Below are 14557 nucleotides of genomic sequence, written 5' to 3' on the forward strand. Positions count from 1 at the left end.
AGACATAGAGTTCGTTGCACAGGATTCCCCTGAACCTCATCCTGAGAGCCTTTGGTGTTGAAGGGAAGTGCAGGAGACAGGAGGGAAGCTTGAGCTGTGCACTTGTTGAAAGAGACATCTGAGACTCAAGTTCAGATCTCAGGAATAAGCCACAAAGAGATCTGCAAAGTTGCTCTATGGGGCTGAAGGTCTGTGGCGAGAGCTGGAACAAGGCCTGTGGGGATGGGGTCCTGTGCCCAGGCAGTGCCCAGGGAGGCCTGTGTGGCTGTAGGAGCTGAGACAGCTGTGACAGTCCATGTTCACAGGCCTGAGGGGCAGAGAGGAAAGGCTCAGCCCTCTTCCAAGTTGACCATGAGCCAGCAATGTGCCCCTGTGTCATTGGAGAGCAGAGAGCAGCCCACTGTCCCTCTGCCATGGCCTCAACTGAACAAGACCCTGGAGGGTTTCTCTTGAGGTTCCTCCTCTATGGCCAGAGGTGAAGGGAGAGAGTGTGTGACACCTGGGTCCAGGCACTTCAGTCTGTGCTTGGTCCCCTCTCTACCCAGACAGTCCCAGGGACGGGGTGGACACGGGTGGGTGCATGGGTGCCTTCTCCATCTCCTGCAGAGCTAGCTGCAGGCCTGTGCAGCATGCTAAGTGGTTGATGTCAGGAGAAGTTCTTGAGGCATGCCTTTCTCTTTGATGGACACTACTTAAACCAGGAGTCTGTTATCCCTCAAGGGCCTTCCTGTGGTAGAGGACCCAAAGAGGTCTGCCTGGAGCAGGAGGGAGAGAGTTTTTCTCCACCCTCTGGGCTGTGGTTTGGAGGCCTCTTTCATCTGGCAGAGGCAGAAGAAGAGGTGAAGTTGCAAGCATCAGGTCCCTCATGCTGGCAGGTCCGGAGGCACCCCATGAAGGGAGAGCGTGACATGGTCCTGATTTTCCTGGCAGCCCTGGTGGGACTGGCAGGCTTTGGTGAGATGTGACTTTCAGGCTGGGGAGAATGAGGCAAGTTTTTGCGCAGCTGGTGGTGGGAGGGAGGAGACGAGAGTCCTGACTGCCTGGGGATCTGGGAGTGCTTCTGTAGGGAGAGCAGGGGCTGCAGACGGGTATGGCAAATACTCTGGGAGATGTCAGGAGTAATGGGCATGAAAGGAGGAATCAGACCTCACCTTAGATTTGCAGGTACTCAGCATTGCTGTATGTGCTGCCAATAGATATGAAGCCTGAAAGAGAGAAAGTTGCCAGGGAACGGAGTGATGTGGCACACAGCAGCTTCTCTGCTAGATGTATTGGATACAATGCTATCAGTCTCTGTAGGATCGTCCTAAAGGAGGACCCGCAGAAAGAAGTGTGCAGGGACAAAGAGCACAGCATTTCAGAGGCTGGAAAAAGTGAGGTGGAAAGTAGGGACAGCGAGCAAGCTGATGAACTGATAGAGAGACATGTAGACAGGCAAGCAAAGCTGAAAGCTCCTTCTGCCTTTACAGGTCATGCCCAAAAGGACTCTGTGCTCCAGTTCCCACCTGAAATGACCATCCAGGCAGGACAAAATACAAGTCTGCATTGCAATTTCTCCACCAGTTATTCCAATCCCTACATCATCTGGTATCAGCAACTCCAGAACCAGTCCCCTAAGATGCTGCTGCGCGTGGACAAATGGAAACCTCAGGTGGATTCAGGGAGGTTCTCCTCCATCCTGTCTGCAGAGAACTCCCAGGTGCTTCTGCAGGTGCAGGATGCCGAGCTCCAGGACAGTGCTGCCTATTTCTGTGCACTGAGCCCACACTGGTGCCCACAGCATGCAGCAGTGCACAAAAACCAGGGTTGCTCTGAGGAGCGGTTCCCTCCCTGCCACTGCTTGATGTAGCTCTGAGCTCAGCCTGCCCAGCAGTGGCACCTGGGGCTGTGGTGAAGCTGGGCCTCTGCCACCCCTGGCTGTGCTGCTGTGAAGCACGTGCCAGCGTGACTTTTACAGCTGCATCTAGATCCAGGGTCTTTGGCGATGAAAAGACTCCAAGAAACCTGACTTGGAAGCTGCACCATAAACCAGCCAAACCAGGCTTGTAAATGGCCTCTGCTTAAACTAGCTGGTGAATGAAACAGCAGGAGAAGGAAGCTTGTGGCAGGAGGCACAACTTATGGTTTTGCCACATAGCTGCAGTAGCCCAAGAGGGGAAGTGACCTTTGACAGCAACCCTCAGTGTCCTGTGCTTCACTGTATCTCGTGTCCCTTGGACATTTCAGGTCCTGCTTTTGGTTGCTCTCCAGGGCTGCAGAGGGCTTCAGCACTGCACAGACACAGTTCTCCCCCAAAATGAAGGAATGCCAAGCAGTGATGGATACCAGAGGAGAGGCTCAGGCTCTTTCTCCAGCCTCAGTGGGCTGTCCCAGGTATTTTCCCAAATGTCACTGAGAAAGAAAGCATAGCTGACAAGGGTGGGCATCAGCCTGTCCTCGGGCACTGGTGCCTGGGCCTGGCTGCAGGTCTGAGCCAAGTGACCAGGACAGATGGATACAGGAGAATCTCCTCCAGAAGCACCACTGCTTTCAAAAAGGAGGAGCAGACGTTCAGTCCTGACTCAATCATCCCATTTGGAGAGCTTGACACTCAATGAAATCAGTCCCACACTCTCCATCAAGGTGTGTCTGCCATGTTGATGTTTCCTTCTTCTGAGGTGGTCCCTTCCCTGTCAGGGTGCAGAAAGAAGAGCTTTGAGAACGTGATGCATCTCTTCTGAAATGAAAATCGTAGGAAGGGGAAAAGCAAGTGCCCTTTGGAAGTGCTGATGTCCTCCCAGTGAGTGTAAAGAGAGAGTTGGTGCCCAGCCAGCACTTGACAGCTCTGCAGGTTGGGGACTTTGCCAATCACATTAAAGTGTTTCCACAACAAGCCCCAAATGGGTGGAACAATGGACTGTGAAAGACTGCTGTGGGGTTTTAGATGTGGAAATGCCCTGACAGATCTGGTGTGAAGCATAGTGATTTGTATCTTTTTAATTATAAATCTAAAAGTACATTCAGGTACATTCCAGATGTATCCAGGAAATGTCAGCCTAAACAGAGAAATACATGCCCATTTCCCAAAGCAGTGAGCCACCTGCTGGGACTTCTTTAGGGGACTCAGACAAATCCCTGACAGAATGAAGAACTCCACGAACTGGAACTATAAACCTGTGGGAGGACCACTGCTGTAGCGTTCATCAGAGAAGTGTTTCTGGATGGGTTTGTGAGCCTTTCCAAGCACTGGTCTTTAGAGCACTGTGACATCCTGAGTGTACCCAGGAGGGAAGAGAGGGGGGTGGGAGCATTAGAATCGAGGCTCAGCCCAGCCTAAGATGGCTGTGAGGTGAGTGAGATGAGCTCCGTGGGGAACTGGTGTCTTCTCACTCCCTGTGATGCCCAGGTGCACTAACACTTTGGTGAGGAACTTGTGCAGGGTAGAAGTGATGGGAGGGAGAGGACGAATCTCTTTGCTCTCACTGAGGCCCTTTGAAAAGCCGCTTTACCTTTTCTGGAAAGGCCACCGCAGAGCTTGCTTCACTTCTTTGTTCCTGAGGGTGTAAATGAAGGGGTTCAACAATGGAGTTACAGCTTTGTGACAGGTAATCATGTGTTTGTTCAGATCCAGGGAGTTCTGCACCAATGGCTTGGTGTAGAGAAACATGATTGAGCCACACCAGGTTGCACCAACACTGAGATGGCCAGCGCAAACGGAAAAGTCCCTTTTCTGGCCGTGGGCTGACACGATTCTCAGGATGTACACATAGGAGACCAGGGTGACCACACAGGAGGCCACCAGAGTAATTATGGAGACCAGGAAGGTCACTGGCTCCACAGGCCATGTGTCACTGCAGGAGAGGGCAAGGCAGGAATCTATATCACAGGGGAAATGACTGATGACATCTGGCCCACAGAACGTCAGCCTGCATGTCAATCAAAAAGGCCAGCAGCGAGATGGCCAGAAAGCCTCCCACCGAGGAGCTCAGTGCCAGTCGAGCAGAGAGGACACTGCTCATGAGGGAGCTGTATCTCTAGGGGTAGGGTATGGCTAAGTAGCAGTCATGGGCCATGACAGACAGGAGAAAACACTCAATGGAGCCTAGAGCGAGAAGGAGGAACAACTGGGGGATGCAGACATGGAAAGAGATGGTCTGGCTAGTCCCCAGCATGACTCCTACAGCTTTGGGAACACCATCCATAGTGTACCAGATCTCCAGGAAGGAGAGGAAAAAGTACATTATGGAATGGAGGTTGCTGTTCATTCACACGAGTGCTATGATGGATGCAGTGCCTGTTACTGTCAGGGAGTACGTCAGTGCAAATACCACCAGAAGGGAGACCCTGGAATACCGATCATTTCTCAAGGACTCCTGGCCTTGTATATTTGCTTTCTTCCACATTTCAGCAGAGGAAGCTTTTGCAAATACGTCCATTTCCTCCTCTGACATCTGCTTCTCAGACGGCATGGGGGAGAGAATCAGAGTAGTAAGAGTGAGAAAACTCCTGGGTTGAGATAAAGACAGTTTAATAAGTAAAGCAAAAGCTGCGCACACAAGCAAAGCAAAAGAAAGAATTCATTCGGAAGGCAGGCATTCAGCCGTTTCCAGGAAACATCATGTGTAACAGCTACATGGGAGAACAAAAAGCCATAACTCTGAATGTCTTCCCCCCCCTTCATTCTTCTTCCCTCAGCTTAATATATTGAGCATGATGTCATATGGCATGGAATATTCCTTTGGTCTGTTGGGGTCAGCTGTCCCGGCTGTGTCTCCTCCGGACCTTTGGTGCACTCCCAGCCCACTCACTGGTGGGGGGTATGAGCAGTGGAATAGGCCTTGACTGCTTTGCAACAGCCAAAAACATTAGTGCACTATCAACAGTATTCCCATCCCAAACCCAAAACATAACACATAGTGCTCTCTCTTCACACAGGCCAATTACAGAACAGCAAGACAGTTCTCTAAAGTGTGGCCAGTTGCTGACATGTGGGAGGTGTCTGAAGTAGCCATGTCTCAAGAGACTGGAAATGTCAAGTATTTGGTGCTGGATATTAAAGTGGTCTTGAAACCCCCAGGGTGTCTTCACTGAAGTGAAGAGCTAAGTAAAGATCTAAGCAGAAATTCAGACAAAACGTGTGTAGGAGGAAATTCATCTCCCCTGCCTCCAGAGCCAGTGTCTCCAGGTGAGCTATTCAGCTTTGCTCCAGTGATGATCATTGGAGAGAAATAGGCACTGTGAAGACTCAGTTCACCCTGTCTCATACAAATCAGGCAATCCGTGCCTTACAAGCACCTATTTTTCTTTTCTGACTCTCAAGGTAGACTCGCTTAGAGAACACACAGAGACAGACACGTACAAGTCTGATCTCTATGCATCTAGAGTTAGTTGAGAAGACTCACACCAAGGAAGAGGCTGTCTACACTGTCAAGGAACAATGCACAGGTGTTCGACTTGACAGAGGCAGCTTCTGTAAGTCCCGAATCCAGGGTGTCAGTGTGGTTGAGGGGAGCCTGATCTGTGCTCGGTGCCAGGGGGAGGTGCCCAGCTTGAGCCCTTTCACCCACAGAAACCTTCCTCCCTGCTATCCATCTGTCCTCGAGTACCTTGGGCATGCATATGGGGCTTAACCACGGGATGGGTGTGCTGGGAAGGCTAAATAGATGTGGGCTTATTGCTTGGTGAGGATGAGGACCTGGTGACAAATGACAGGGAAAAGGCTGATGTACTCAACGCCTATTTCTTGTCAATAGTTATTGGTATGGCTTCCCCTCAGGCCTACCACATCCCTGAGCCTCCCCACAAACTCTCTGGGAATGAAGCAGCACCTACAGTGTAAGTCCTGTCTTGTTGATGGAGGGGGAGTTACAGCACAACTGGGTGGACACCTGGTGGCCAATCAAGGTCAATACATCACAGGCAGGTAAAGCAAGGAGAGCTGGCCTAGAATAGCCATGATATTATTGCTGGAAGTACCAGAGATGTCCTGTCCCTCTTCTCCCATGCCCCATAAAACCATGGTGGTGCAGAGATCTCTAAACAGTCCAGTTACCTGTGTGTTGCAGAAGTGAGGTGAAGCTCCAGGTGAGGGTTGATCATATCCATTAATCCCATCTGGACTGTTTTGTCCTGCCCTGGTTTGGTGGGGACGTGGCTTTGCCTGCATGCAAATACACCATTGCCATTGTGCAGTGCTCTGTGCACTTTTGGCAGTGGCTTCTTGTGCTTTCTACAGACTCACTTCCCAGCTGTGCTCTCTCGTAGCGCCCACATGATTTCCCTGTGCCTCCTCAACATCCTGCTGGGTAGGTGCAGTCAGGAGGTGGTCACCAGAGTAAAGGGACCTCACACACCTGAGGGACCGGCTGCACTCCTCCTAGTGCTGGGACACAGTCTGCTGGGAAGGCAGGGGACTGTGCCCATTCCCCTGAGGCAACACAGCTTTCTTTACAGACCAAGCAGGGTTCTTGAAAGTCCATTTGTCTGCTGGACAACCCCAGCTTCTAACAATGGCTTACTAGTTGGAGAGGTGTCAGCATGTTGTGGGGCAGCCAGTCCTGCTCTGAGGCCAGAGCCCTGGAGGGAGGGGACCACACAACATGGGGGGCACAATCCTCCCCACTGTGAGCTTAGCAGATATGGGAGGAAACCTTTCACCCACTGGATATTAAAAGTCTTTCCTGCTAACAGATCATGGGCTGGGATATATATTTGGGCACTCTCAGAGCCCACCCCAAGCTGTAAGCGGTGGGACCCCTCCTGGCTGCAAGGTTAGAAAGACTTTTGGGGACAATTGTTCCATGCCTCCCTCACTGTGATTCAGTTAATATTCATCATGTTACTCCTTGTGTAATGGGGCAGATTTCCATGAATTAGGGTTATTTCTGACCCGATATCTAACAGAGTCAAAACCCGTTCTTTCTTACGCTGGCTCCACAATGTTACAAGAGGAACACAAGGGTTCATTCCTGCCCATGCCTGTCCCCGTCCCCATACCTGCCCCTATGCTGAAGAGGGAATGTCCCTTCCCTGGGCTTGTTTGCATGGAAGGGGGGATACCATGCCATGTGCCCTTGCTCCGCCCCGCCCATTTGCTGCCCAGACCCCTTTGAGATTCTGTGCCTGCATCTCACATGAGGCCAGTGCTTCAGCTCCAAACATCCTCATGCCCTCTCCAAGTATGGCAGTAACAGCCAAACACAGCACAAGTTTTCCTTCCCTTTGAAAGAAGTGAATAATTCAGGTGGGCTGCGACATCCAGCTAGTTCCTCCTCACTTTCCCAATTCACCAGAAAAATCACCAAGGCCAAGTATCTTGTGACAACCCCCCATGACTGTGTGGGGCCAGCCAGGCACTTGGTCTATCTCTTCTTCACTAGCCTTTGTCTACAAAGGCATTTCCCACTGGGACCTCCCAACTACACCAAATGTTTTGAACCAGAAGCTGCTGGTTTGTTTTGATTCCCATAAGAAAAGTACGGAGGCTCTGTAAGGTACTGTTTAAAATCCCACTTCTTAGACTAAGACCGTGAAGAATGAGAAGGCAGTAGAGATGATCCTACATCCTCCAGATGCTAGGAACCCTAAGCTATGTGTTGTCAAATAGGAAACTCCAATAAGGGCACAGCACCCCACGCAGGTCATGCCCATGAAAGGCTTACCCCATTTTGGTCTGTCAAGCTTTTAGAAGATTTTCATAAAATAAGCCAGCTCAATTCATCATTTCTGCTGTCAAACAGAAACAAACTTCACATGAGAACCTCGTACTGTACATTTAGGTACAGGCAAGGACACCCAGGCAGTGTAATCACTGGCACCAAGCAGGAGCTGCCTGCAGGCACATGGGTTCCAATTGGGTGGCTGAGTTTGTCCTCTGGCCAAGGGATTTCTGCAGCACAACACGGCTCTGAAGGCCAAGCTCTGTATATAGCTTATCAGAGGCCAGGGCCTCCTCAGGTTATATGGATCACTAACTCTTTGACAAAATGTTTGGGGGTCTCTGAGGGGTCTCCCATGTAGGTGAAGACACATGGGCCATAGAAACAGGCCCCAGCAGTGAAATGGGAAGCACAGGTTGAGACAGCTCAGTGCCTGCCTTGCGCATAGCAGAGCCCCTGCATGATCTCAATCCCCATCACAAAAGAACACCCTCTGGCAACATTGCCCTTTCCCAGATCTCCTAGGTTGTGCAGATAAACTGGAGGTCACGCCAAGAGCCAGTAGCAGAACTCTGGCAGTGCTTTGGCCGAAGGACTTAGTCCTCTGTCAGAAGAAAGCCCATCCCTCCCTCCCCTACGAGGACAATTGCAGATAGTATCATAATTGCGAAGGAGCTGAGGTACCTTCTGCTTATTACAAGGTTTAGTGCAATAGGGTTGGGAAGTGCAACTGTGCTGCTGTTAATGATGGTTCTTAATAGTAGGACTAGGGAAAAAAAGATTCCAGAGATGCAAGTGAAACGCCCTAATAGAGCTTGTGGCCTTCAGTCATTCTGAGATACACTTCATGAGCCCTAATTCCCTCTTGATGGAGGACATGGGTGTGGGGATTAAAATCCTTCTGTTTCTACAGTTTTGTCTAGACATCTGAATTTTCATGCAGGAAGTACTATGTGAGACTGTAGTAGATGCCAAGAGACATTTCCAATGATCAGAAGTGGTGTGATTTACACGCAAAACCACACTCTTCCACCAGAATGGCAGCCAAAACCTGGGAAGAAACTGCCTGGTGGGACCAACAATACAGTCAAGTGCTCTGAGACCACCTGCAGCTCATGTGCAAGTGCACCTGCTGCCCTCACCCTTCGTGATCTTCCCGGTCTCCTGGATGGTGCGTATCAGAGCAATTTGATCTCCCGCAGAGATATGCTGTTTCACTGTCCCTATTTCTCTGCTGACTGCCCTCAGCTCCCACATCCTTAGCTCCAATTTCCACCCCCAGAGCATGCAGCAGCATGGGTGAATTTTCCCTGCTGCTCCTGCCAACACGTGCTGGCCATAGCCATTCATTGGGTGATGGAGGAGGGAGGAAGGTGGAGTAGCAGCTATGGGCCATCCCAAGGGCTATTCCCTGCTTTACCACTCTTGCCATTCTGCACAGCAAATCACCTTCTGGAGCCCCACAGCCACCCCCTGTCACCCCACAGCAGCTCTGGCCATAGCAAAAGGAATGCCCTTCCTCAAGATCTCATGGGGCTGATGACCCCTCAGGGCCTCCTGCCTTTCTGGGTATTTGTGGGCAGAGACACAGCAGGTAAAAGCCTGATGGTCACTGGCAGCAGAGCAGCCCAGGATATCTTCCTCAGCTCCGAGGAATGGTGCTCAAAAGAGGATCCTCTGCTGCCTGTGCCAGCCATCCACTCCTCTGTGAATGGAGAAGGGTCTCCTTGTGCCCTCACCCCATTCCACCGCAGAGCAATCCCTTTTCCTTTGGCAGCATGCGGAGTGTCCACAGTGGGAAGGAGCGCACAGAGGCCAGGCTTGAATGCAGCAGAACTTTAATGAGTGAAAAGAGGGAAACAAAGTCACTCCAGGTGGAGGCTGCCAGTTCATGGAGCCCTGGTGGCAGCTGAGACTCTGCAGTCCTTGGCCATGGGGAAGATCTTGCATGATGTCTGTGTGCCCCACAGAGGGGCACAGAGGAGACAAATGGACCCCACCAGGTGTGCCGTGGTGAGACCTTGCTACCAAGGAGAAGCGAAGCAAACAAAGAAGAAGGAGAGAAAGGCAAAGCCATTCAACTATACTGCAAATGCATCCCAAATTTCGATCCTTTGCCCAGCACCGTGTTCTGAGTTCCTCGAGGAGTCTCCCTGGGGCTTGCCCAGCATCTTGATCAGAGGAGGCACCTTCTGCCACTGTAGCGGCTGGAAATGCTAGAGAGGTCGCAGCAGCCAGAGGTGATGGGCACTCCATCACAGCTGAGGATGCTGCCAACAGCAGCAGAGGTGGAGGATCCCACAACGGTGTTCTGCGGGAAGGAGCTGAGGATAGGTCCGGGCAGGGTCACCACCACGGGAGGGGGCTCAATGACGACAGTGGAGTTCTGGCACTGCCTGACACAGGGCTCATTGCAGCTGTTGGCCAGCGGGGTTGGGCCACAGGGCCGGCATGGCAGGCACTGGTTGTAGCAGGACATGTCTCTGGGCTGCAGGTGCACCTGGGAGAGGAGCAGGGAGGAAGCAGAGCACAAGGGTGGGTGAGGAGCAGCTTGGTTACCCTGTCACAAAAGTGACAAGGCCACTACTGATTGGGGAGCTGGAAGCTCAGCCAGGAGCACACAGTCTTCATCACCCTATGAAGTGCAGCCCGGTCCGCACAATGTGTCTCCTAGTGCATAAACCAAAAACCCCCACTGCCACGTCCCAGCCTCTCTCTAAGCAGATTTTCTCCTCACTTCCCTCTATCATGACAAGAAGATACAAGCCACAGGACAGGAGAGGTCCTGTCAAGGTCAAGGAGGGACCTCACTTTGGAAGAGGAGAAGGAGCTTCACACTCACCTGGTTCCCAAGGAGAAGGAGGCAAGACAAGTGGATGAGGGAGCAGGGACTTGGGCTGGCTTTTATACCTGCCCTTCATGGCCACAGGACCAGAGACACCCTTTGCAGAGGTAACAATTTCCTGACAAGCTCATCTTGAATGCAAACCATCACAGCTAATGATATGGGCTGTGTGTTGGTTTCCAACACTGCTGCCTTTTCATTTCCAGATTTGTGCCATGCCCATTCCCCTATGAAGGCTTCTTTTGAGCACAGGGATGAAAGGCCCCAGGTTTTCCAGGGCAGGAATGCAGCAGTGCAGGCAGAAGCGTCAGCTAAGTGCTGGACAGGTCGAGAGTAAGCAGGTGACATCAGCCTGGGTCACCCTACTTGGACTGTTTGAAGTGTCACTCTCAGGAAGAAGCTTCAGCCTTCCTCAGCTGGACACAATGGGCTCCTGTGCATGAGGACCTGCCATGTCCTTCTCTTCCCTTCCCTCCTCAGCTCACCTCAATGGTCACTTCTTGCTGCTTCCCCAGATTTATGTGTTGTGCTGCTAGATTTTGATGCCATCCTGCCTAACACTGCCCAGTCCCCAGGGGTCGTTAGCAGAGTCCATGGTTCATGCTCTTCCTCTGTGTGTTCTTGCCTTTTGTGTACTTGTAAGCAGCCAGGTTTCTGAGAATACACACAGGAGCACAAATTTGTGCATGATTCCATGCTAGTGTGCCTGAGCCTGTGTGTGTGTGTGTCCTTGTGTCACTCATCAAGAGGGAATGTGCTGGTTCTGGCAGAGACACTGTCCATTGCTCAGTCCCTGAGCAACACAGAGCAGCAGGTTCCCGGGGTCAGAAGGAGTGCGAGTGCAGCTGAGTGGTGATGGCATCAGCCTGCTAGAGACCTGTCCAGGGAAGAGGCCCTGAAATGCAGCCCCTGTGTCCTGAGCCCTCCTTCGCCTGCCACTGCAGAGCTCACATTCCGCCACTGGCTATTTCATGCCCCACCAAGGATGGTTTCAGTCCACTTTGCATCCGTTGTTGAATTCAGCGTAACACTATTGGGAGTGCCTCAGCACGGCTGGCAGTCCCTGCCCCTGCCTCTCCAGGCCAGGACACAGCTGCTCTCCCCGGCACTAGAGAGTTCAAAGGCTGAGTTTTTCTCAAGAAATCTGCCATTTCTCTCCCAGACCACATCTCTCCAAGCCATTCTGATGTCTCCTTTTATACATCCACCTTCTCTCCCTTTATTTGTTCCACCAACCCTGCTTCCACAACCTCCTCCCTTGCTCGCACTCCTTGCCCTGAGAAATGCCAAGCAACACTTAGTTTTTCCTGCATTTTTGCCTGGCGGTTGACAGCCGACACCTGCATGGCATTCCCTGGAGCTTTCACCTGACAGGTTACTTTTCCTTTTCCATTGATGGCTGAGAGCATCGAGCAGAACCCCGGGCTTTCCTTCCACATCAAGTTTTACATGTCGGATTTCACGAACTAGGGCAGCGCCTGGTTCCCCCGCGATGGCGGCTGGTCCCGACCCGGTCTGCGCCGGGCAGTGCGGGGTCACCCGGACTCAGAAGCTCCGTGCTCCCCGGCCCACTCCGCTCCCGGCCGGCCCGGCCCGTCCCCGCCGGCGGCGCAGGGCTGAGCCCCGAGGCGGAGCTGGCGCCGGCGGAGAGGAGAGGAGGCGGCGCGGCCGGAGCAGAGAGCCGGGGCTGGCGGGGGGCAGCGAGGCAGGGGCGGCGGAGCGGCGGGATGCGGCGGGGCCGGGGCGCAGGCATGGCGGGGCTGGCCGCGCTGCTCCTGAGTGCGTGGGGCTGGCGGGGGTGGATGGGGGCCGGGCTGTGCGCGGGCTCTTCCCCGGCGAGCCCAGCGCCACCTCTGCTCTCTCCTTCTTCAACGGGTCTTTCCCCCTCCTGCATCTCTCCCACCCTTTGTGCCCCTTGCCGGACCCTCCGAGTCCCCTCTTCCTATTTTCCCGATGTCTTCATCATTTCTGTCCCTAAACCTGCTTGCATGGACGACTGCTTTTCCACCCACCCACCCTTTTCCTTCTGCATTCAACAGTTTTTATTGCCCTGAATATAGTGCTCTCTCCTTCACTGTGACACCCACACTCCCTACTATTCCTCTCTCCAAACCAACCACCCATCCATCCATGCACCTGCCTTTTATCTAATCTCTGCATGCGTGAATTTCAGCTTCCCTCCCAGCCTTCTCCAAACGCTCCAGACCCCCACACCAGGATCTCTCTCCATGTCTGTTCATAGGCTCTTGTTGCCTCTTGACTCTTTCTCTGTGAAAAGAGAGCCATCAGAGCTGGACCATCCTTAACAATTTTTGTCCTTTCTTTCTCCTTTCCCAGCAGCGGCTGCGGGAGGAGCCCAGGTACAGCAGGAGCCGACGGTGGAGACCGCTGAGGGCACCGACATCAACATCACTTGCTCGCACCCCAACATTCAAGGGAACGCGAATGTTCAGTGGTACCATAAGCATCCAGACCGGGCACCGCATCACATTGTAACGGGTTTCACTGGAGAGAAAGCAATGCAGGACCCCGCGGGGCGGCTGTGGGTGGCGGCAGACCGCCGGTCCAGCGGCCTGTGGCTCGCCCGGCCCCGGCGCGGGGACGCGGCGGTGTATTACTGCGCCCTGGGAGCCACGGGGAGAGGAGCCGGGGCTGCGGCCGGGCACGACCCGCCGCGGGCGGGGCCGGGCGTGTGTCGGGGTTGGGGGGACAGCCCCGGGCGATCCCGCCAGGGGGCGCTGCCGCTCCTCCCGCCGGGGCCGCCTCTTCCCGCCCGGCCCCGCCGCGGGGCGATTCCCACGCCCGACAGGCCCCGGCATCAGCACAGATCATCCGTGGTTGCTGTCCCAGCTGAACTGATAACTGTGTCTCCAGGGAACTACTGGCAGGAGGACAAACAAGGCACAGCTACAGGCATGGCCAGGCCAGCACACGGCCCCATGTTCACATGGGATTCGCCCCTCTCATCCCTGTCTCCATTTGTCTTCCCATGCTTGCTTCAGGCTAAACTGCCTTGAGACTTCACATTCCTTTCTTTTGCTGCTTCTAAGCATGCCACGTCTTGAGCCATCCAGGAGAATATTTCCACTTCATCCCATGAGGGGTTTGATCCCCTTGTAGGTAGGAACATAAGTTTATTAGAGTTTATAAGATGATCCTCTCTTCTGCCCCTTCGGGAGGGTGTCATCCCCAGGCAAAGGGGCTGATGGTGATACCTTAATGAGTAGGGAGTAGATGTCTGTGAAGCAGAGGGCTGTGCTGAGTGTCTTCCTGCCAGAGAGAGGTGGTGTGCCTGACTCTTGCTGGGATGGTTACAGCAGATGCTTTTTCCAGAGAGGTTTCCCTTGACGGGCCTCATCTGTGTCCAGGGGAGAAGGGAGAGAAAACCCCTTTGGCGAAAGAGACAGGAACTACTGATCAACAAGGACCACACTGCGGGCTGCCAAGGGGCCTGTCTCCATCCCCATGAGGTGCAGGCTCCTGTCTCTGGCGGGACACTGGATAGCAGGGGAAGTTCACCATGGACCCTCCTCCCATTCTGGGGGCTGGTCGTGATCTCCAGGAGGAGCATAAAGCAGGAAAACAGCCTGCAGCCTCCTATTGCCTGATAGCAGACTGCTTGGTCTCCTCCTTAGGGCTCCTACAGGAACTTTCAGATGCCCCAGGCCCCTTTGGCAGTGCGACCTGGAGCTGAGAGGCAGCGCTTCTACCCACGGGTATGTCTGCCTGAGAGCATGCTCAAGCCCCTTCTGACTGGGAGGGCTGTGAGAAGCCCGGCTGTGGCCTGACTGCCCAAAGAACCACCCAGTGCTGAACAACCTCCCGTTAGCCCTTGCAAACTTACAACACAGCGAGGGTCCCTGTTTGGTGTCTTTCCTTGGAATGAGCACTTTGACAACTTTAATTAGTCTCCCACACAGCCTCCTCGTGACAGAGGTGTGGAGTCCCAAGCCCTCCTGTCTGCAGCAGCAGGGAGAGTTTTGCTCCACCCTCTGCACTGAGGGTTGGTGGGTTCTTTGGGCTGTCAGAGGCAGAAGTGGTAAGCTGTCGAGCTCCAGCTCTGTGAGGTCCTTTG

The 14557-nt window shown here is 53.3% G+C and overlaps 1 pseudogene across 1 annotated transcript; it reads right to left on the reverse strand.

The window, feature by feature from the left end:
• Positions 1–3484: 3484 nt before the first annotated feature.
• On the reverse strand, positions 3485–4448 carry LOC309681210 (olfactory receptor 6F1-like; annotated as a pseudogene). Its single transcript has one exon. The product of its transcript is annotated as an olfactory receptor 6F1-like (transcript).
• Positions 4449–14557: the final 10109 nt, after the last annotated feature.

The sequence above is a fragment of the Vanellus vanellus genome (assembly GCF_965231255.1).
Source record: "Vanellus vanellus genome assembly, chromosome: 24".
NCBI lineage: Eukaryota > Metazoa > Chordata > Aves > Charadriiformes > Charadriidae > Vanellus > Vanellus vanellus.